Source organism: Dermacentor silvarum, chromosome 5 (genome assembly GCF_013339745.2).
Source record: "Dermacentor silvarum isolate Dsil-2018 chromosome 5, BIME_Dsil_1.4, whole genome shotgun sequence".
Lineage (NCBI taxonomy): Eukaryota > Metazoa > Arthropoda > Arachnida > Ixodida > Ixodidae > Dermacentor > Dermacentor silvarum.
The window spans coordinates 115,584,142-115,606,156 of NC_051158.1; the positions used below are offsets into that span (position 1 = coordinate 115,584,142).

Consider the following 22,015-nt stretch of genomic DNA (forward strand, 5'->3'; position numbering starts at 1 on the left):
GAAATTACGCAATACACGAGACAGAGAACGCTCGCATTGTTTGGTCATACTTTCTGTGTCTGTATATAGTGCCATTTTATCGTTGACAATATTTAAATTTTAAGAGTTTCCATAAAAGGCAACTAGTGGGAGTTAGAGCACAGCCTTATTTTCATAAAATTATATTTAGAAATCTTATGCCACTGTGTGTTTGGGAAGCCGCCCCACTTAAATATTCGGCAGAACCCATCTCACGAACCCATCTCAAAACCCATCTCACGATGATTGTAGACGGTGATGCGCCAGCATTGAATCAATGTAAAGCACACATTGAAACTAGTTGTGTATGAGGCGTGTACCGGGACTCCTTTTTCTCGTTTCCCTAAAAACATTCGCCGCCATTTAGCGCCGCCGCCGCCGCGTAGCCTGTGCGTGGCCTCCGATATGCGTGGCGCGACGGTGCGTGCGAACGCCGAGAAACGCGTTAAGCTCGTTTCACATGGCGCGATTTTGTAGTGCGTTTTTCGCAGCTACGATTTCCGCAAAATGCGAAATTCGCAATCCCGCTTCACATGGATCCACGGCAGCTGCGTTTTTCGCATACTCGTAGCGCAGGGTTTGCAAACTCGTATATTGTTGGGTGTATGTTTTACCATTTTTTTTTGCTAAAATAACGACTCTGCAATGTTTCTAAACTATATATTTAAACTCGTGAAAGCTTTATTAACGTAGTTATTGAAACAAAAAAAAAATAAACAAAGCGAGCTGCCTCCTGTTGGTCGTCTGTTTCCACCGCATCTGCGTCTTCGCAAAGAAGTTCAGCACGCCGAACATCAAAAAATCGCACGCACGAAGGGTCAGGTGGCCTATTTACAGCAGCTGCGAATTCGCAGACAAAATCGCACCATGTGAAACGGGCTCTATGTGGCAACCGGCCTGCTCTTTCGCCCTTCTTTCTGTACACGTTGCTCCACCTAGTGGCTCTGGCGAGAAGTCCGCGCGTTGCCTCCGAGACGAGAAGCGTTAGGCTCTGGTCCCTTCGAACTCTGAGAATGGTTCAATCGCTTGGCCGCGCACTCAGCGGCACGTATACTCAGTGAACCAAGTTGGCGAGAGGGCCATTGAAGAGCGGCATACATTCCCATTGTATTCATAGCGCAGTTGCTAAAGCGTTGGCCCGAAAGGCGTTAATTGAAAAGCTGCACCTATAGCCCAGTGCCGGAGGTCGCGCAATCTCAGATTTCGGAGACGCGTGTAAGCGAGAGGCAGCACGAAGCCCCCGCTCTCCTCCGCCTGCGCTCCTATCACGCCAGCGTTGTGACGGCGAGTGTTCGCGGTAATCGAGTGAGGGCTGTTCATGCTTGCCTGTGAGTGCGTGACACCATGCTTTTAAATTTAGTTTGTAAGCGAGTGTTTACAGCCGTATATACGGCTCATAGAAAGAGGAACATCAATTGGAATATATTTTAGTTTGCCCCCACTGGAATACGTATACGTGGACAGCCATCTGTGCTCCTTAAAGCCGCCCGCCCCTGATACAGCACCACGATTGCCGCGGACTCAAACACCCTGCATGCTGCGGACTGAAGAAAGGAGCTCAATACTCTATGCAGCTATTTACATTCCTGTAATTTCGAGGGGAAAAAGGTGGCAAAAGCCCTCTCGACCGAGCGCGCCTAGCTGGGCGAAGCTCAGAACGTTTTAGCGCTTTTTCTGACATGGTGGCTGTGATAGGCCAATCAGAGCATCACGCGCTCATTACGCGATGGCCGCATGAGGCTCCTGATTCCCGATTAACCGACGCTGCCTAGGATTAGGTTCTGTTGCGTGACGCGATCTTGTAACTGCAGTGAAGCTGGCTACCGCGAAGAAGCAGAATGTTTTGTAGGGCAGGTAGCAGTTACCAGCACAGCGGGGGCATTGAGGGTAAACACGGCCCGCCTGCGGGCCGGCCGCTGTCAATTGGACCATTGCCGTCAGGGGGCCGGTCAAAAGACCTCCGCGGGCCGTAGTATGGAGACCCTTGGGCGAGCGTAATGGCGAAGAAAAAAAAATCTGTGAAATGTCTGACTTATTTGCTTCAAACTACCTTGGCGCTCAGGTGGATAAGCACGGAAGCAAAGGAACGCAAAGTAACAGGGGACGTACCTCCGCAATTCGTAAGAAAAGCGCACCAGGATTGCGAATAAGAAATTTTGAAATCAAGAATGAAAAAAAGCGGGATTTATATATACATGACGGTGTCTGCACTCGAATGACGTAGTGCCACAACAGATGCGCAACAAACCGACGCGACAAATCGTTATGCACATCTTTCTAAATTGCCCGAACAAGTCCAAGCCCCAGTGGCAAGGGTCAGAACACCAGGAGCCATGGGAGGCTGCTCTGCGCACCTCGCAACCGGAGCTACAGCTTCGGACAGTGGGCTGGGCCAGAGGGGTCACCGAAGCACAAAAGTGCTCGGCCATCTAGAGCGACCCAAGGGCCCATCGTTGTCCTGCTTTCTTTTCTCTCTCTCTCCCCGCCCCTCTCACATGATTCTGTCTCTTGAATAAATAAAGTTGTTTACCTACCTAGGTATGCCTAACTAGGTAATTCATTCGAAGCCAGATAGCAACTGACCCTAGCCGGACACCGGACTATAGCGTTCGTCCGTTTCCTACAGAGTTCGTTGTCAATCCGTTGCTGGGCTGTGTGCTATATACTTAGTCCAACAAGCCCAAACCTGCGCGTTGCTGAGATGATATGGCAGGTTTCCGGGGCCTCAAAGAGCGCATAAGCGCAGCTCGTGCAAATATTTATTGGCGAAAATAGTGTCGTAGCCTGGGTGTGGCACACAGGGCACGTGACCCCCCCCCCCCGCCCCCTCCTCCAAAAATTCTTTGTTAGCATATGGCTTGCCCAGCCACCGTGCGCCCACGCCCCAACCCCTGTCACATTGCCCGTCACCGGCCAAGCGCGTGCTCCCCCCTCCCCCTCCCGAAAAACATTTCTACTTATATACGCCACTGGACGAAACGGTATAGATAAAACGTATTTCGCCAACATGCCTATGAATTGTTCACGTGATGGCAACGGGCAGGTTCTTACCAAACTTCTACTGCCTTCGTACGTCTACACCCGCAACCGTCCTTCGCCATTGCCTGTCATACCCGTCGGGCGTACTTCCGAAACATACGTGGACTGGCTTTGAAACTTGGGCACGCTTCCGACGTACTCGCAATTTCGTTTTACATCAGCGACCGCCGTCATCGTGTTCGTGGAGCAACCTCCGCATTCCTCCGGCCAGCTTCTCTTGCTTTTTTTTCGGCAACACTGTCTACACATCGCACCTCCCCCCCCTCCCCTCCCCCCCCACTCCCCAAGCGCCAAAGTGATGCGATATACGGCGACGCATCGCATGAACCGTGGCATGCGCGTTCTTAGCTCGCCCTGCATTCTCCGCAATTGCCTTCCGCGGAATTCCATCGTTTCCGCTTCCTCGACTTCTCCTCTATCTAACTTGGCGGTGAAAGCGTCTTGCCGGCTTTTTGCCGTGCACAGCAGTAAAGGCGCGCGCTGAAAGGAATCTGAACCGCCCGGACGGGCAAGTGCGATCGCGACCGCAGCGAGCTTAAAGCAGTCTGACACACGAAAGGACATTTCCGACTTTTCTATTTCTTTTTACTTTGTCGCTTTCCCCCCTTTTTTGTGAGGTGAACGTGCGAGCGCTATAAACCTTAGAAAGAATATACTGGCAAGCGTCAGAGAACCCTAAGTAAAGATTAATATGCAATCAAATCCGTATATAATGAACACGTGTACAATTATGCTTCATTTAGAACACGCGGAACTCATGCAGTGATACGAGTGTAATGCACAAAAGCTCGCGAAGCGTGCTTTGGGTCGCGTTGTGGTACAGGAGCGTTGCCACATTCGGTCCGCGAATGTGGTACGTCGTCAGGCACTGCTACGCGGCGAAAAGTTTCGCAAAGCCGAAAGGTGTTTCACGATGAGTTCGTTCAAAGGAGACTTTTGCTGTATATAAAGTTTAATGAAGCGAGCGCGCGACGATTTAGACGACTTCCTTCGACCGAACTCTTCCATCGGGTGTAGTCTTAGTGTATATAGCTTATGGTACGGTTCCAAGACCGGCTTGTCGGAAAAAAATGATACGATGGCCTTTTATGACTTATGGCGGTCAGCGATGACAAGACCTCTAGGAAAACAAATCCATGTGCGTTTTATGACTCGCTTTACATTCGCTATGGTTGATGCTCTGTGAACTTGCTAGTGCGAAGCAAAAGCGCGACACTTTAGTCGCTACGCAAAGAAATGCAGAAATTTGTTTTGGTTGGAAAAGAATTATTGGCCCTGAATTTGTGAATGTATAATGCACTAAAACGATGAGAAGAGGATTAAAACGCAGGTATACGGAGACACACGCTAACCAACACGCTTGCCATATGTGTCACCGTCCCTCTTCTTCTTTTTTTGTGCTCCGAGTACATGCAAAATTACGATGCAAGAACTCGTGAAAACGTACCATCTTACATCTGAACTTTATTCGTCCGCCTACGACGCCCATATAAGCACTCTGGGCACCGGCTGTCACGCCCGTGTGCGACTGCTGCTGAACCGAAGAGACCACTGAGCACGTCCTGTACTTTTGTTACCCCTACGATGTCCAGCGTTGTCCTTTTTTTTGGAAGCCATGATCCTTGGACCATGACTGTCCGCCCAGCGATGGCCAGCTGGCCGCCCGGGATGCAGCTGAAACCAAAATGAACGCCATTTCGTCATGGTCACGACCGGCCATGCATCGAGCAGCGGTCATAGCAAAGTGGGCCAATCCTAGAGACAGTGTATGTCACCTATTGCCGAAGCAATGGAAATATCAGGAGGACCACTGCAGATTGTGAATAAAGGTGCCTTTAGCGATACGCTGTAGCTATTCGCCGCGAGATCGAGCGACAGGTGGCAGCAACGTCGCCAGGTTAGTGTGGAAAGGCGGTGGGCGCATAGTGAATCCAATAGGTCTTGAAGTTTCGGGCGAAAAGCGGTTCAGAACAAACTGTCACCGACGTCAGCAAGGGTGGTTATGGGAGCAGCGCTTTAAGTGCGACTATGTGACAAAGGAACAAACATTGGGAAAGAAAAAAAGCATTTTTAAAAATAAAGCGACACACAGCTTCATTGATTCAACTAAAATAAAAGAAATGAAAAGAAAAGACAAGTCCATTTTACTTTTTCATTATCAATAAATACCGTTTTTAAGCGCCCACTTGGAGGGGGCGTTGACATTGCTATCAAATGCAATGCAATGCAGCTCTCGAAGTGTGCAGAAAGGCGCACTCCTAACGTTCACCTTTTACAATACGGCCGCCTCAAACGTTGCGTTGTTTTGCTTGTCGATGTTGATCTGAATTTCGTGGCGCGGGTAGTTTTATTATTTTTCAACATGTTCAGTCAAAAGTACTTAGTTACAACTGCCAGATAATTGTTTACTTTAGCTGATTTTGTGCGGACGCGCTGCCCGGCGGGCTTGGCGTCCGACGATGGGACCAGCCCTCCAAACCCAAGGCTTTTGTTGGCCTCCAAAGAAAGTATGTTCTGTGCAGCGGCGCGATTTCGACACCAGTACGGCTGACCTTTTCCTGTTCGTTTTCTGCGCTGAAAGCTCATAACGCCCATCAAGTCGAATGGAAGAGCATTTGAATATACAGATCTAACGGCAGGCCACTAAAACAAATTTCGCGCCTTCGCTTACAAAATGACATCACTTCTGTTTTTAACCAATATGGCGTCACATTATTTTCTATTCCGCTAGAAGTGTTGCCTCTAACACTGATGGCGCCAAGCGCCATGAACCGCCGATGAACCGCCATGTTTTGAACGTATGGGCGTTTATGGAATCTTCAATGGGCATAGAAATCGCAGCGCTTCTCGACCATGCAAAGAGAAATGGCCATAATATCCCCTTTCAGTGGATACCTTCACGCTGGGGCGTTATAGGAAACGAACAGGCAGACGCTGAAGCGAAAGCTGCTTTACTAAATGCTATACTGAAGGACGCATTCCATCCTCACGAACAGACACGAACGCCCTACTTCGTTGCGTAATACACAGTTGTACGTTGGAGCACTGCACCCAACCAGGTCGATGACACAAGCGAGTGCATAAATGGGGCCCAGAAATGAAATACCCCCGCATGCCTCAGAAGCTCAAAAAAAGCCAAACAAGCATGGTGCACCGGATTCGCCTTGGTGTCGCATATTGGAAGCGCTATAGACATATGAATTGGTTGCAGTGACGCTAGCCCCAATTGTGAATACTGCCAGGTACCAGAAACACTTGATCATATATTTAGCGTTTGTCACGCGTACGCTCAAAAACGACAGAAAGTGGTCACTTCCATCGCAAAAGTCCTCCAATGCAAAAGACAAGTTTGTTTTAGGTTCTTGGCCCAATGCGAGCAGTGCAGCCCTGATAACCAGTGCCAGGGGGTTCATCCAGAATTTCGACTTCGGGAGGGGCGGGGGTGGTACCAGATGGGGGGGGGGGGGGATGCGAAGTATTGCTTTTATTTTTGTGAGCGAAAGGCGGGGGGGGGGGGGGGAAGGGGGGACGCTCTTTTTACCACGTCGTTTTATTTAAAGCTTCACGCTTTTTTTCAGCAAATGGTGACGTAAAAGCTGCTAATTAGCAGACGTACACTACTTATAACCTTTTACGCTAGTATATTAAACCAGATATTACAAGGGAGTTTGTCCTTGTTGGTGCAGCATGTAGAGCTGATATTGTTGCGCACACAATACTACAACGAAGGTGGAGACAGGCAGGCACGAACGAGGGCTGTATTGAAGGCCGAAATGTGTGCCTAGTTTTTCGGCAATATAAATTCAGTACTATATTTTAACACCCATGGCATTCTGTCACCACGTTTGAATAGTGCAAGAACATAAGGGACAGCATTTAGAGTTTTCAATTGATTGCACCAACTTTATTCTTTTTTTCTATTCAGAACAATGTGAAGAAAGTTCTTCATCTACAAGTACAATATCACATTGCGCGAGAAAAAAAAATACCAAGCACAATAGGCACAGAGAAGCCATATACCTTAAACAAAACAATTAAAATGTAAGCAAGAACAAAAAAAAAAGCCGGCAGATCCCACGCCCTGTGTGAATCGATGTTATGCGAACCAGTATGCGGGGAGCCTACCAAGTTAACGAAACGACCATGAGAGCCCCAACACGTAAGCGGCTGTTTCATGACCTACATGACACGCATGTCATGACCTATTGTTACGAGGCATTGCGTATGAGCCTGCCATTAAAGGACCGCTGTGCTACGAGAAGAGGAAGAAGACGGGACATGCTTCGTGAGATGCTGTCAGCCATTCTCTGATAGCAGCAGCCTGTATATATTGTCTTTCCAGTGTACTTGCGAATCCCCGTGACAATTTGGTGGAGGTGCGGGGTACCAGAAGACGCGCTGTACAACGGAGCTCCGCAGTGGTCGTCGAGTCGGGGTCATCATTATGACAGACGAGACCACGACCACGCCGCCTGCGCCGGCCAGTGCGATGCCTGCACCAGCGCCGACCACAACGTCAACGATCGTCGTTACGCACCCTAAAGACCCGGGAACGTTCTGCGGTACGGATGAAGTTGACGTCGACGATTGGATTGCCAATTATGAACGCATCAGTGAGGTCAATCGTTGGGACCTGACGATGATGCTAGCGAACGTGCTGTTTTACCTCAAAGGAACGGCAAAGGTGTTGTTCGATAACCATGAGGCAGAGATTGGAAGTTGGGACACCTTCAAAACAAAGCTTAGTGCCTTGTTTGGGAAGCCCATGGGTCGAAAGGTGGCCGCTACGCAAGAGCTGTCCATCCGCGCTCAGACGTCCACGGAACCATACATCTCCTACATTCAGGACGTCTTGGCTCTTTGCCGTAAAGTGGACATGAACATGACGGAGTCGGACAAGGTTGGTCACGTACTAAAGGGAATTGCAGACGATGTGTTCAACCTATTACTGTGCCGAAATTGTGCGACTGTCGACGCAATTATTGAAGAATGCCGGCGTTTTGAGCAGGCCAAAAGTCGGCGTATTGCGAGGTCATTCGCTCGGCTACCGAACACCGCCCCGACGTCATCATGCGAAGACGGACAGGCCTCTCGTCTGCAGTCATCGCCACCGTCGGAAATTACACGAATCGTCCGTCGGGAAATCGAAGCTATTGCTCCTGCTCTCCCCAACAACGGCCACGGCGATTTTCACGTGCCGGCCGTTTCCCTGGTCCAGTCCATTGTGCGGGAGGAACTCGGCAACTTGGGTTTCGCCGTCTGCACCGTTGCTCAGTCTCAGACAACTTACTTTCGCCCTAGGTCACCGCCTCGCCCGAGATCACCGCCCCAGGAACAATAGTTTTATCCGCGCTCCCGTAATCCGGCTGAATGGCGGACGGCAGATGATCGGCCGATTTGCTTCCACTGCCACCGTATCGGTCACGTTGCGCGCCATTGCAACAACCGTTGGGTGTCGCCGTTAACCCGGGATGACACTGCTAGCCGCACCGACAACTACCGCCGTTTTCAGCCCGCTCAGCCATACCAACCATACAACACTGATAGGATAGCTACCGCCGCTTCCAGCCTTTTGAGCCGTACAACGTCGATGCCACCCCTACGCCGCACAGCCGTTCCCCGTCGCCCCGAGGTCATAAGTCCCGTTCGCCGCCAGCGCGTCGGCCGTCGTCTCCTTCGCCTCTTCGACGACGTCCGACATCGCCGCTCAACCTTCAACAGGGAAACTAAGGGATGCAGTTCTTAGAGGTGACGATGCATCTTCGACTTGCACCTCAAATCCTCTCCTCGTATTGCCGATGCGACGAAACTTGATCGACGTTGACGTTGACGGCTTAACTGTTCCCGCACTCGTCGATACTGGGGCACAAATATCCGTGATGAGTAATCACCTTCGTCGTCGCCTTAAGAAAGTACTTACCCCCGCCGCTACTGGTATTATTCGCGTCGCTGATGGAAGAAGTCCCGTAGTCATCGGAATGTGCACAGCTCGCATCACCATCGCCGGTCACCATATATCTGTTTTGTTTACGGTTCTCGAGCAATGCCCCAACGATGTCATTCTCGGACTTGATTTCTTGTCGGCCCATGCCGCTCTCATTGACTGTGCAACCGGCATCCTTCAACTTGAGCTTCCTCAACTGGCGGATGTTCCAGATTTACCGTCACACCGCTTATGCTCTGTCGATTATGTTCGGTTGGCACCGCAAGCCGCCACGTGTGTTGCCTTGACGACGGCATCTCCAGTTCCAGACGGCGACTACATAGTGTCTCCACTAGTGGAAGTACTGTTGACCAGAAATATTGCTGTGCCACACACCCTCGTGACTGTTGTCGACAACCACGTCCAGCTCCCGCTTCCGAACTTCAGCAACTCGACTCAAGCTCTCCCGCAAGGCATCTCAGTGGCCAACGTGTCTGCGCTTGATGAATGCGACGTCGCGGCACTAGACGCGGACACTTGTTCGTCCTTTCTCGCAAGCGGTCCGGCAAGTCCACTCCCCGACGAAATTACCACGATGATTGCCCCTGATCTTCCGACTTGTCAAGCCACGGAACTCCACCACCTCCTAACGACCTATAGGGATATCTTCGACTTCGATGACCGCCCTCTTGGTCAAACGTCTCTCGTAAGTCATCGAATACATACCGGAGATGCTATTCCTATCAGACGGCGACCCTATCGTGTGTCCCATTCCGAACGCCAGGTCATACAACGAGAAGTCGACAAGATGCGCTCTAAAGACGTCATAGAGGCTTCCTCAAGTCCGTGGGCGTCACCTGTCGTCTTGGTCAAAAAGAAGGATGGCAGCTGGAGATTTTGCGTCGACTATCGTGCCTTAAACAAAATAACGCGCAAAGACGTATATCCGCTGCCACGGATCGATGACGCCCTGTACTGTCTTCACGGTGCGAAGTACTTCTCATCGATCGACCTGCGCTCGGGTTACTGGCAGATTTCTGTTGATGACTTGGATCGAGAAAAGACTGCCTTTATCACACCAGACGGCCTCTATCAGTTCAAAGTTATGCCCTTTGGACTGTGCAACGCCCCCGCAACGTTCGAACGCATGATGGACTCTCTCCTTCGTGGCTACAAATGGTCTATCTGCCTCTGCTACCTAGACGACGTAATTGTGTTTTCCCCAACGTTTGAAAGTCACCTTACTCGTTTGGCGACCATTCTAGCTGTCTTTCGTCGAGCAGGACTCCAGATAGACTCCAAAAAGTGTAATTTCGGCAGACAACAAATCACTGTGCTTGGTCATCTTGTAAGTGCTACAGGTGTCCAACCTGACCCTGCCAAGATTAGCGCTGTTAAGAACTTCCCTGTGCCCTCGTCTACTGAAGCTGCTCGGAGTTTTGTTGGATTATGCTCCTACTTCCGCCGTTTTATACGCAATTTCGCCATCATAGCCCGACCCCTCACCGACCTTCTCAAGAAGGACGTGCCCTTCTCGTGGGGCCCCGACCAAGCAACCGCATTCTCGGCGCTGACCAACTTGCTCACTTCACCGCCTATCTTGGCTCACTTTGACCCATCCGCGCCTACTGAGGTTCGCACAGATGCTAGTGGGCATGGAATCGGCGCCGTCCTCGCTCAGCACCAGCATGGCCACACACGTGTTATTGCATACGCCAGCCGCCTGCTCTCCACATCAGAACGGAACTATTCTATCACAGAGCGCGAGTGCCTTGCATTGGTTTGGGCTGTCGCAAAATTTCGCCCGTATTTGTACGGCCGCGCATTCTCGGTTCTTACCGACCACCACGCTCTTTGTTGGCTGTCCTCGCTCAAGGACCCAACTGGTCGCCTTGGTCGCTGGGCCCTGAGGCTACAGAAATATACCTTTGAGGTACTTTATAAATCGGGTAGGCTACATCACGATGCCGATTGTCTTTCGCGCCATCCTGTGGACCCTGCTAGCCTCGCTGACCATGAGCATGATTCCTGTGTACTGGCCATCTCTGATCTATGTGATATCGGCAACGAACAGCGTCGGGATGCAGCCCTAAAGCTCACCATTCAGCGACTCTCTTCTGCGCGTTCCAACCCTGCTCTACGCCAGTATGTCCTACGCTATGACGTCCTTTACCGTCGCAACATGAAACCTGACGGTCCAGAATTCTTGTTAGTTATTCCCCGACACCTGCGCACCACCATTCTTCAACATCTACATGATGCTCCAACTGCCGGCCACCTGGGCGTTCCACGTACCTACGACCGCGTGCGACAGCGGTTCTTTTGGCCTGGCTTATATCGTTCGGTGCGCCGATACGTTGCTGCCTGCGAACGCTGTCAACGCCGCAAACGTCCTGCTCTTCCTCAGGCTGGCCTGCTTCAACCTGTCGACATTCCACCGGAGCCTTTCTTCCGCATCGGCCTTGACTTGCTCGGACCTTTCCCGACGTCCGTATCCGGCAACAAATGGATTGCCGTCGCAACTGACTACGCCAGCAGATATGCCATCACGCGCGCCATGCCCAGTAGCTGCGCTACCGACGTTGCAGATTTTCTGCTCAATGACGTCATTCTTCGACACGGAGCTCCGCGTCAGCTGCTTACGGATCGTGGACGCTGTTTCCTTGCAAAGGTCATTGAAGAAATTCTGCGTAGCTGCTCTACTGAACATCGTCTTACGACAGCCTATCATCCGCAGACCAACGGTCTTACAGAGCGGCTCAACCGAACTCTCACGGATATGCTGTCCATGTACGTCTCTACTGATCACCGCGATTGGGACACCGCCCTACCCTACGTTACTTTTGCCTACAACTCGTCCCGACATGACACTGCCGGCTATTCGCCGTTCTTTCTCCTGTACGGCCGCAACCCTGCGTTGCCCTTCGAGACGCTCCTTCCCGCTGATCCATCCGTACCAACCGCATATTCTCAGGACGTCCTCTCCCGAGCCAGAATGGCTCGCCAGGTTGCCCACACCAGGCTGTGTGCGTCGCAGGCCTCCCAAAAAGAGCGCTATGATAGCCGGCACCGCGAAGTAGAGTACCCTCCTGAATCTCTGGTCCTACTCTGGACGCCGTCTCGACGCCAAGGCCTGTGCGAGAAGCTCCTCCCTCGCTACACATGACCCTACAAGGTTCTCCGCAAGCTCAACGATGTTGACTACCTCATCACTCCGCTCCGAGATCGCCCATCTTCTTCTTTTGCGTCTGCTGCTGATGTTGTCCATGTGTCGCGGCTAAAACCCTACAACACCAGCAGTGCTGACTCATTTTAGAAGGCGCCGTGACGGCGCTCAGTCCGCCGGAGTGATGTTACGAGGCATTGCGTATGAGCCTGCCATTAAAGGACCGCTGTGCTACGAGAAGAGGAAGAAGACGGGACATGCTTCGTGAGATGCTGTCAGCCATTCTCTGATAGCAGCAGCCTGTATATATTGTCTTTCCAGTGTACTTGCGAATCCCCGTGACACTATCATTTATGTTCGTCATACACTCTTGTCCTACTATGCCAATTTTGGTACATACCAAGTTAACGAAACGACCATGAGAGCACGAAGACGAAGGCGGACAGATAGATAGATAGATACTCTCAAAGGGGTATATGATCGCCAAGAAATTATTCGCATATCAAAGCATATCAATTAGATCTTTATACAGATTTTTCCTTGAGATAGAGAATAAGTACTCATTTGAGAACCTCACTGCAAGAAAACGCACTGAGAGGCACACTTCACGCATGAATCCCTGCAAATATGGATGTGAAGCAAAATTTGTCGAAATTACTAAATTTGGTAAAACGTTGACGAGATTAACTTGCAAGAATGCCTGAAGTAATGGGTGAGAACAGTCCCGAAAAAAGATGAAACGAGACACTAATTGTCTAACATAAAGGTGAACCAGGCCAAGACCGCCTGCACTAACCGGTCTGAAAATATTATCACGCCTCATTGGCTCATAAGATGATGACCAAATAAAGGTTGCAAATATGCGGTGAAACTGCTGTATGTAAACCCTGGAACAATGAATTATTTGCAGCACATAGAAGAGTTTTGTTGCCAAAAATAAATTCGATCCCTGTACATCGGCTTACTTGGAGATGACGTCCTTACACGGGTCTGTAAAATGCCTATTCTTCCTCACACTAAAACATTCTTCTTCAAAGTGCACACTGAAACGTTACCTGTTAAAACCTGGTTAAATAGGAAAGGAATCTTTGTATCTTCGATGAACTGTCGTCTCTGTAATGTACCGGAAACCATAGAACACTGTTTTATTGATTGCAAGGATGCCATATTGTTTTGGGACGTTCTCCAAAGGACTTTAAAAAAGGATCTTTATATTAATGCTTATACAATACGATATCTGATACCACCTCAATGTGACGATGTGCCTTTTGCTATGCTCCTGCTTATGGCGTTGCACAGTTTATGGAAAACTCGCATGCTAGACCGGAATGCAGAACCAATTGTATCTTCGAAGTCACACTTCATTCGGATGATTTCACAGCTGAAAGACTTTTATAATCAGAGAGACTCACAACCAGACTGGTATCCCTTGTTGATGAAGTGTATCCTTTTGCCTCCCTTTGAGAGAACTCTTGCTGTAATAATTGTACTGTGAAGTGTTTGTTGTGTGCTTGTAGATGCGGCTAAGACTGTTTTGGCCGCTATGGAAATATCTTACGTATTCGTAATAAATACCATGAAAGAAAAAAAAAAAGAAACCGCTTCGTGGCGTAGTGGTTAGCGCCGCGCGTTCGGAAGCCAGGGGTCCCTGGTTCGATTCCGCGCTACGGACACAACTTTCGGAAATTTTTTTCATAAAAGTAGACGTGGCTACCTACTACGACTACTACTACTACTACTACTACAGAGGAGGAACAGACCCACACCCTAAGGAGCTTCGCCCCTAAAAAGCGGAAGACACTCGCGAACCAATTCGTATCGGGCGCTCAGCTCGACGTGATGATGATGATGATTTATTGGCATCCCCTTTGAAACGGGGCGGCGACAAATAGTCACCTAGCCTGCTTGATTTAATCAGGTATACTATACATGTTCTTTATCTAGCGTTTTTGTATACCTCTCATTATTTTTCTTTTTCAAAAATTTACCTTGTACCGCTGCCTATGATTTTAAGAGATCAGGTCGTATCCATCTTTTCCCTGCTTTTTTTCCACCAGTACTCTAATCGTCTCTTGCTGATCTCTACGGCTGATCTGTTTATGTTTCCTTCCACTTTAAACGTAGGCGCTTCTGGGAGTTGCACATTACCTACGGTTCTCGCTGGGTGGATCCGGTCGCATTCCATCAGGATGTGCTGAGTGGTCTCTAGATCTTTACTGCAGCATACACATGTCTCATCTAGTTCCGAATATTTGTTCCGATGTGTTTTTGTCCTCAGGCAACCGGCTCGAGCCTCAAATAGCAAGGCGTATAAACGAGTGGGAGCGCCCCCCGGCGGATGCATCACAAGGCGGCGACGGCGGTTGCCATAGGAGCCGCCAGGCGGTAATCTTTCTTCCCCTATTCTAGCCACTGTAGATGAAGCACGCCACTACCCCTAACCGGGGCAGATGGGGCACGTAACTTTTGGTAGTGGGGGCTCGGCGTGCGCGCCAGCCTCCTTCATATTAGGAAGCCTACATGCAACCTTTGTTAGGATACTTGCCGCCACCTGCTAAATTGGCGGGTAAAATTTTCCGCCAAATATAGCATGTGGGAATCATAATGGTGAAAAGACCAGCCAACAGACCACGATTCCGGCAACCGTTGGTGACGTGAAGCTAATTAAGTTTTGAAAATGAACTTTGGCTTCAGCAGCCAGACGCCCATAGCATGTGTTAGAGCAGTACATGGCACGTCTACGTTTTAGTTAAAGAGGCTTGTAAGCACAGTTTTTATTACAGCATATTTCGAAAAATACCATATATATAGTGTGTACAAGTGGAAGGCAACGACAATGCTTAATGCAGTTTACATTCTTGGCGTGAGAAAATATTACCACGAGCACGCCACCATGCCTTATAACTTCTTGCTTTGTATGCTATAGAAAAAATAAGTTTGATGTGTTCAATTAAAAGGAAAAGGCAACAAGTATATTAAATGCGTATGCAGGTTTCGAGTGCGCATTGGTGCAAAACTAAATTAAAGAAATTAAATAGATCGCGTGCAAAAATGGGTACATCAGAGCGGGACAAAAAGAAAGCAGGAATGCTCCACGACTTCTTGGGAAATTAGGAATCAAAATGGCTACTCACCAAATTCGGCGGTAAATAGCGCTCAAAATTTTGGAGTTGTCACCCCCTAAAACAGCACTTGCATCTAGGCTCCCTACTTCATATCAAAACCAAAAAACATTGTCGCATGCCCCCGCGCGAGGGACACGTGTAAATGCAGAGCATAGTGGGGTTCCGTGGTGTTGTTGGTGGTGGTGGTGGTCTGGGTTGAGAGAGAAGAGAGAATCGTAAGTAGGTAACGTAAAGTTGTCATTATTTTATTGGAATCACTGCGACGCTTGCTCGCCGCCGCCTCTCGTTCCCGTACGCCGGGGTCCGCGGCCCGACGCTGACGTGTCGCAGCCGCGTGTCGTTCTCGACTCGAAGTGTCCGCGGCCCGACGCTGACGCCTGCCCGCGGCTTCTCGTGCACGCTGCTCGGGATCCGCTTGTCGACGTTGACGCCTGGCCGCGGTTTCTCGTTCACGAAGTTCGGCGTCGGCAGCACGCTTACGACGCTTGCGTTCGGCGTCGGCAGCGCGCCGCCTCGCCGCCTTGTCTTCTGCCGCCGTGGACGAAGACGATGGTACGATGTCTTGAACTGGTGCTTCGGCGCTGATGTTGGATTGCGTCGAGGTACTAGTTGAAGGTCTTGCGTCCATCGCTTATCAACTGCGACCGCCGACGAACGCAAGAGAGCGCAGGAGTGGAGCCCGCGCCAACCCGCTTTATATTCCTAGCGCGCGCGTTAGAGGGAGAGGGTGTGGAGAGAGGGCACGCTATCACGCCAGCTCCTGCCGTTGCTACGGTGCTTGCAGCGCCGGAGCGCGACTCAACTACGACGCTTCGCGCGCTGCACATGTGCTGCAAGCAGTGATGCGGGAGAGGAGGAGTGGGGGAGAGGGCGCACCTGTGCTCGAGCTGTTGCGGACGGACGGCGCACGCTACATGTGAGTTAAAGAAATGCTCTGCATTTAAAATCCGATTTGAAAAGCACCCGTCCATGCTATAGACCGTTTTAACCGGTCTGTCCGGCGTCGTTGGCGGATATAATCATACCGAACCACCACAGCCAGGGAGGCCTTTCGCGTGGCGCAAGGCGTTAGTGAGCAAAAATTGAATTTCTCATAGTGAAATTCCTCAGAAAAATCGTAAAGTACGACTTAACCACAACCTACAGACGTGATAGCGTCGGATTGCAATTTGAATACACGAGGAAAAAGCCTGATAAGCAGCCAGTGAACTTTCGATACTATCACGTTCCACTCTTATAGGCGATGCTTAAGAGTCCTCAAAAATTTTCATGAGTGCCCATCCATTTTTCGAGAACAGAGCCGTCTATTATCCGGCGCCATGCTGCTATGCTGGATCGCGCTGGAGGGTGAACGTGGTGTCCGTTTTCGCGTTTTCCTGAGAAGTGTTAACAGGTTTCTGCGACTGGGAAAATTCCTAGCGTGTCATTCCTAAGCTTTGAACCACGGTGGAAGATATATAGGTGAGGACACAGTGGCCCGCACCGGTCCCCGCTAATGTCACTTAGTTTGTCTAATTGCCACGAGATGGCTGTTGCCGCAGCGGCCCGGGGCGTAGTGAGCGGCTATACTTTCCTATGGGGAATACACACTTTGTGAAGGCCATTTTTTCTGGAGACTGTCTCTGATGAAGAGAAGAAAATACTTTTGCCGCATTGTTTCTGTGCAGCTTCGTTACTAATTCCAGTTTTCTGAAGCAGCGGCTTCGTGCTCGTTTAGTTGAACGCGTAGAAGGCACTGAATTTTGGCGGGTTATTTGAACCTGCTGCGCCAGTAAACGACGGCGCCCTCATAACGGAGCCGTAACCGTCGCTCGTCTATTTTGTTCTCTTGATCATTGACTCGTTCGTTTCTTTGTGCGTTAGTTTGCCTGCTCACACGTTCGCCCATTCCACGCCCTGATCGTTTTGTTCGCTAGTTCGCTCGTTGGTTTCTTCCTTAAATGATTGCAGCATTTGTTCCAGCTTTCGTACACACCGCTGGTCCATACTTGCGTGCACTTTATTATTATACTGTTAATTCACTCAGTCGTTTACTCGCTCTTGATTTGCTCGCTCGGTCCGTTGCTTGAGTGCAAAAACTTTAGCATACCACCCGGTGTTCCGCGGCTACATCATTGCGAGGATGCATGCATGCATGCGTGCGAGAGTGATAACTTCAGCTCACGACAGGTTGTTCGCGGAGAGAACCCTGGGTCTCACAAGCCCCACGGGTGGGTGTTTTGGAAACAGCCACCTGCCAGGGCAGTGGTGCATCACTTTACTACTGCCCCGCTGTGCCAGGAATGGTGTTAGCACATTTCAGCGATCTATAAATCACCCAGGCGGATTGTGTCACTGTGGTAGGGGGCAGTGTAACTGCATAATCTACGCATAGCAACGGCCTGGCACCGCCTAACCCGACTCTCCGGTGTGCTCTCGCGGACTACTACGCTCGTTGGCGCAGCCAAACGATCCCTAATTTTTTTTTTTACTGTCGCCCGTCCGCGTGCTCGAGTGTGCGCATATTTTACCATATGTGTTTAGCAGTTTCCTTGCATTAATTTACTCTACCTGAAAAGTGCGATACCTACGTTTCCCGAGCGCCTGCCGTAGAATAACCGTGACACAATGGTGGGGTGATATGCCACTCAGTCCACCACATTGCAGCATCAAGCGCAATATCAACCTTGTCTTCGCTACGCTGTAAGGTATAACGTGTCATTAGCCTGAACAGTATTAACATGCGAATAACTAATTATTCTGGTCTTCGTTTCTGCCACTGTTGAAGTTTTCAATGAAGCACGTGCGGCCCAACGCTGTTGTTTACCGAAAACCCCCGTGCCGTTGGAGCCGCACTGGCGTAAAATCGCAGTCAACTTACTTAAAGAGCTACGACGATGCTGCTGGCGACGACGTAAGCAACAGTTCAGGCCATGCGAACGGCGTGTGGGGCACAAACCAGCCGCGCGATGTCATCTGATTGCTATCGCAGCGAGATCTTTCGTGTATGTTTTTGTTCCTTCTGGCGAAGTTTCACCGCTAGGCCGGGCTGACGCGGCGATCAGCGGCCCGGTTCGCAGGAGCGTGGCTGGTACTTTATCTGGGTCGCTTGCGCCCTGTGCATCACCCGTGCTGTGTCCCTACCTATATATCTTCCACCGTGCTTTGAACTTCGATATAGCCGCAATATCGAAAGGCAACGGACGGGCCTAGAGCTTCTGCCGCAGCTATGTTTGCAATCGAAATAAAAGTCGTGTTAACATTGTCGATACGTAACATACGTGCAAGGTGTTATTATTGTATGTTCAGCCTTGAACTCAATTAGAGCGGCGATGTTAGCCTCTTGTTGATCGGCATTTTAAAGTCTAGGCGAAATCACCTGTGCGCAGAACGCTATAATCATCAGCATTGGCTCGAGCGTCGTCGTCTTCTTAACATGTACCGCTATGGGTTGGCAGCGCATGGTTAGGACTCCCGAGTAGCAGCGTGAATACGAGGCGCGGCACAGGGACAAAGAAACGGTAATTCGACAAGCGGCGGTATGTTGTTGAAATTACCATTAATACCATTAGTCTAAAGCAATAAAGCATTGAATATCCCCCTGAGTGTTGTAGTGGTGGTTTTCAACGCTTCCCTGTACATCCACTTTCGCAGGGCCGGGATGGCGAGCCAGCTTTATGGTAATCATTCAGGTGAGAACAATCACAGAAGTCTCCATTCGCCGCACCAGCGTACGTAACTAGCGAATCTCCGAGGAAACACTTTTTTGCTAGTTTTTGTGGCGCCTAAAATTCTCGCGGAACGATTTTCGAAGCACTGTTTATCTGGCACCCAGGCTTCAAGATTTACAAACTAAAGAACCAAATAAATAATTAAAGACCCATACAATGTCCATATAATTTCTATCGCAATAGCAACTCGACCAGAAGGGCTCTGAACATGGAGTACTCGATAAAAGGACCCGATGAAAGTGGCTGCTATAGTATGCCACGATCAACCAGACGCATGTCTAATGGTTACAGCAACATGCTGTAGTGCTGAGGGGTCAGGGGTTCCAATCCTGCCCGCACTTTTCTTTATTTACAGTAATGAGGAATCTATTCGGTGAGAACCCGACCGGTGACCGACCGACCAAGGCGAAACCACAGAATAGTAGACAAAGAAAGAGCTTCGCGTTAAAAAGGTACGCAAGACAACAGTATATAAATAGCAGCTTTTAAATAAATAATCTAAGGCTTTCACAATAGCGCAGGGAAACGCCGTAAATACTGTTGGTCAGATATTTAGTACATTTAAACCAGGATATGAGCTTCCAGCCTCACAGCAGATGAAGACGAGCGCTTTCCGGTCACCTTATACGGAGCTCGCAGCGACATGCAGATAGATGCCTTCTTGAATGTCGCCGAATGCTTTCTTTTCTCGATGAGACAACAGTTTATAGTCGATTACAATGTTAGACAAAAAATACCCTTGCCACTGATCAGACGCCATTCTTGGGGTTGATTTTATTCAGCAGATGGAGGTCATGTTGAGTGAGAACCCTGAAAAGACAACTATGATCATCGCGGAGCAGCTGAGAAATGGTGTAGTCAACAGCTAAACTTTACGTGCACGATGTTATTAGGTACAGCTGTTAGGTAAATTATTAGAGCAAAAGCTGAGCCCTACTACGCCTTGTCTCGCAAGGTAATTTATCGCGTTACAGTGAGCTTGAGCCGCCGTATTAGGTACAGCTGTTAGGTAAATTATTAGAGCAAAAGCTGAGCCCTACTACGCCTTGTCTCACAAGGTAATTTATCGCGTTACAGTGAGCTTGAGCCGCCGGAGCGCGAGCCGCCGGAGCGCGAGCCGCCGAAGTGCAAGTGTGAAGTGCAAGTGAAGCGGCGCTCGCTCGGACCCTCGCCGCTGTGGTACCACGTGACTAGGGGAACATTTAACGGCTGCTTCGCCGGCACCTGGTCGTTCAGTCTCGTCATGGCTGGTGCACCGGCTGGCCCGTCTGTGCGAGCGCTTCAGCGCGAGCGAGAGGCTGAATCCAATCATCCAGTAGATATAGCTAGACAACAGGCTGCGAAGTCTGAAGCAAAGGCAAAGTTGGCTGCTGAAATACCGGAGCAAAAGGAGCCCAGATTAGGACGTTTTACAAAAGCTTACCAAGCGCGTAAGCGTGCAATAATGAAACACTGTGTGCATAGTCTTTGCAAAACGAAGCCAAAGACAAAGAGACCTTTCGCTCGTGATAGCTATAGGTTTACAAGAGTTAAACCTCAGCCAATGTTTTGCATGCTCCCACAGGGCCAGCGCGATTCAACTTCCGCGGCCACGTCTCCCTCAGTGTAGCATCCTAGTTCCAAATATCACCGTGCTACACTGCTATGTGTCGGTGCATCACTGAGGGATTATACTAGGAAATACCCCGATGCAACGGCCACAGTAGACAACTTGGTTATTAGAGTCTCACGCTGAAGATAAATTTGTTTGTCTGACAGAGAGAGAGAAAAGGGTAAAGGAAAGAGAGGGAAGTTAACCAGAAGTTTTTCCATGGAGGAAAGAAAAAAACAGAAGAGGCCCTGACGTCACGTTTTTGAAGCCGGAAGTGCAGCCATGTTGGTGTGCCATCTCCCTTTGCGCCTCCAATCAGGGGGTCTGTAGCTCGCCAGAACATGTAGGCGCGAACTTTGAACTTACATTGTTACGAGCCGCCGGAAGTGTGGGCTGCGATGCGCGTCAAAACAAAGCCTACGAAACTTCTTTAGCAGCTTTAGTGAAGGAGACGCGCTCCTGTGTTTTTCCTTGGCACGTTGAAGACGACGACGAAGACCCGCGCCGTGATTGCTTGAGTGTATTTGTTGCTGGTTGACACTCACACTCACCGACCCAAAACACAACTTTCAAGCTTACAGACCACACTCGAAAGTCAGCTTTTCTCGCGAACAAAAGGTGCTGCGGGAAAGACACCGGCGGAATAATCGTATCTCACTTTTCAGAGACTGCGAGCAGCAGCGATAGCTTCAGGAGCGTGGTTGCCATGGCAACGTTGACATTTGGGGTACCCGTCCCAGTGCTCCTTTGCGAGAAACAGCACGTGACTTCCGCCACACATACGTTCGTGTTGGGGTTTCCTTCCTCCATGGGTTTGTCTGATTTTCCGTTTTGTCAATGAAATAGGGCTGGCGCTAACGCCGAGCCCCACTACCAAAAATTAAATGCCCCATCTGCCCCAGTTTGGGGTAGTGGCGTGCTGTCAGCCAACCGCAGTGCAATGGTAAGGCCTCAGCACGGGGCCCCGACCTCAGTGATTGCCAGAAAGCCCGGCACCAAGTAAGTATGCAGTGCAAAGCGTCACAAAGCTGGGTGATTCCTGGCTTACTGACATGTGGCGCCAATTGACCAAGGATCTGGGGACTGAAGACAAAAGCGACGGCTGAATTAGGAAGCTGTTGAAATAACAAATTATGCGCGTAAGCTCTGCTGGCAAAATACTGTAAATCAAGTTTTAAGAAAAAATGAATGGCTAAAGCGGTAGGTCGCAAAAATTGCTGCCTATTCCGTAATTCAGAGCAGATGTAAGCATTAAATCGCTACCATACGGCGTCTTTTGCTGCCTGCTGCCTTTTGCTTCCTTCAAGCGCGTTTCTTCTTGTAACAGTCCAACGCGCTCTACGTATGTCGCCACTTTTTCTTGTCGCATCAAAGTGGTCGGCTGCAAATGTGCGGCCTTAGGGCCCCTGTATCGGCCTTTTCAACGTCGCCATTGGAAATAAC

The 22,015-nt window shown here is 49.9% G+C and overlaps 1 non-coding gene across 1 annotated transcript; it reads right to left on the reverse strand.

Moving 5' to 3' along the window:
- Window positions 1-21,414: 21,414 nt before the first annotated feature.
- LOC119454725 (U1 spliceosomal RNA) lies at window positions 21,415-21,579 on the reverse strand. The gene has a single exon (XR_005192655.1). It is a non-coding gene; the product is annotated as a U1 spliceosomal RNA (small nuclear RNA).
- Between the last annotated feature and the right edge of the window lie 436 nt (window positions 21,580-22,015).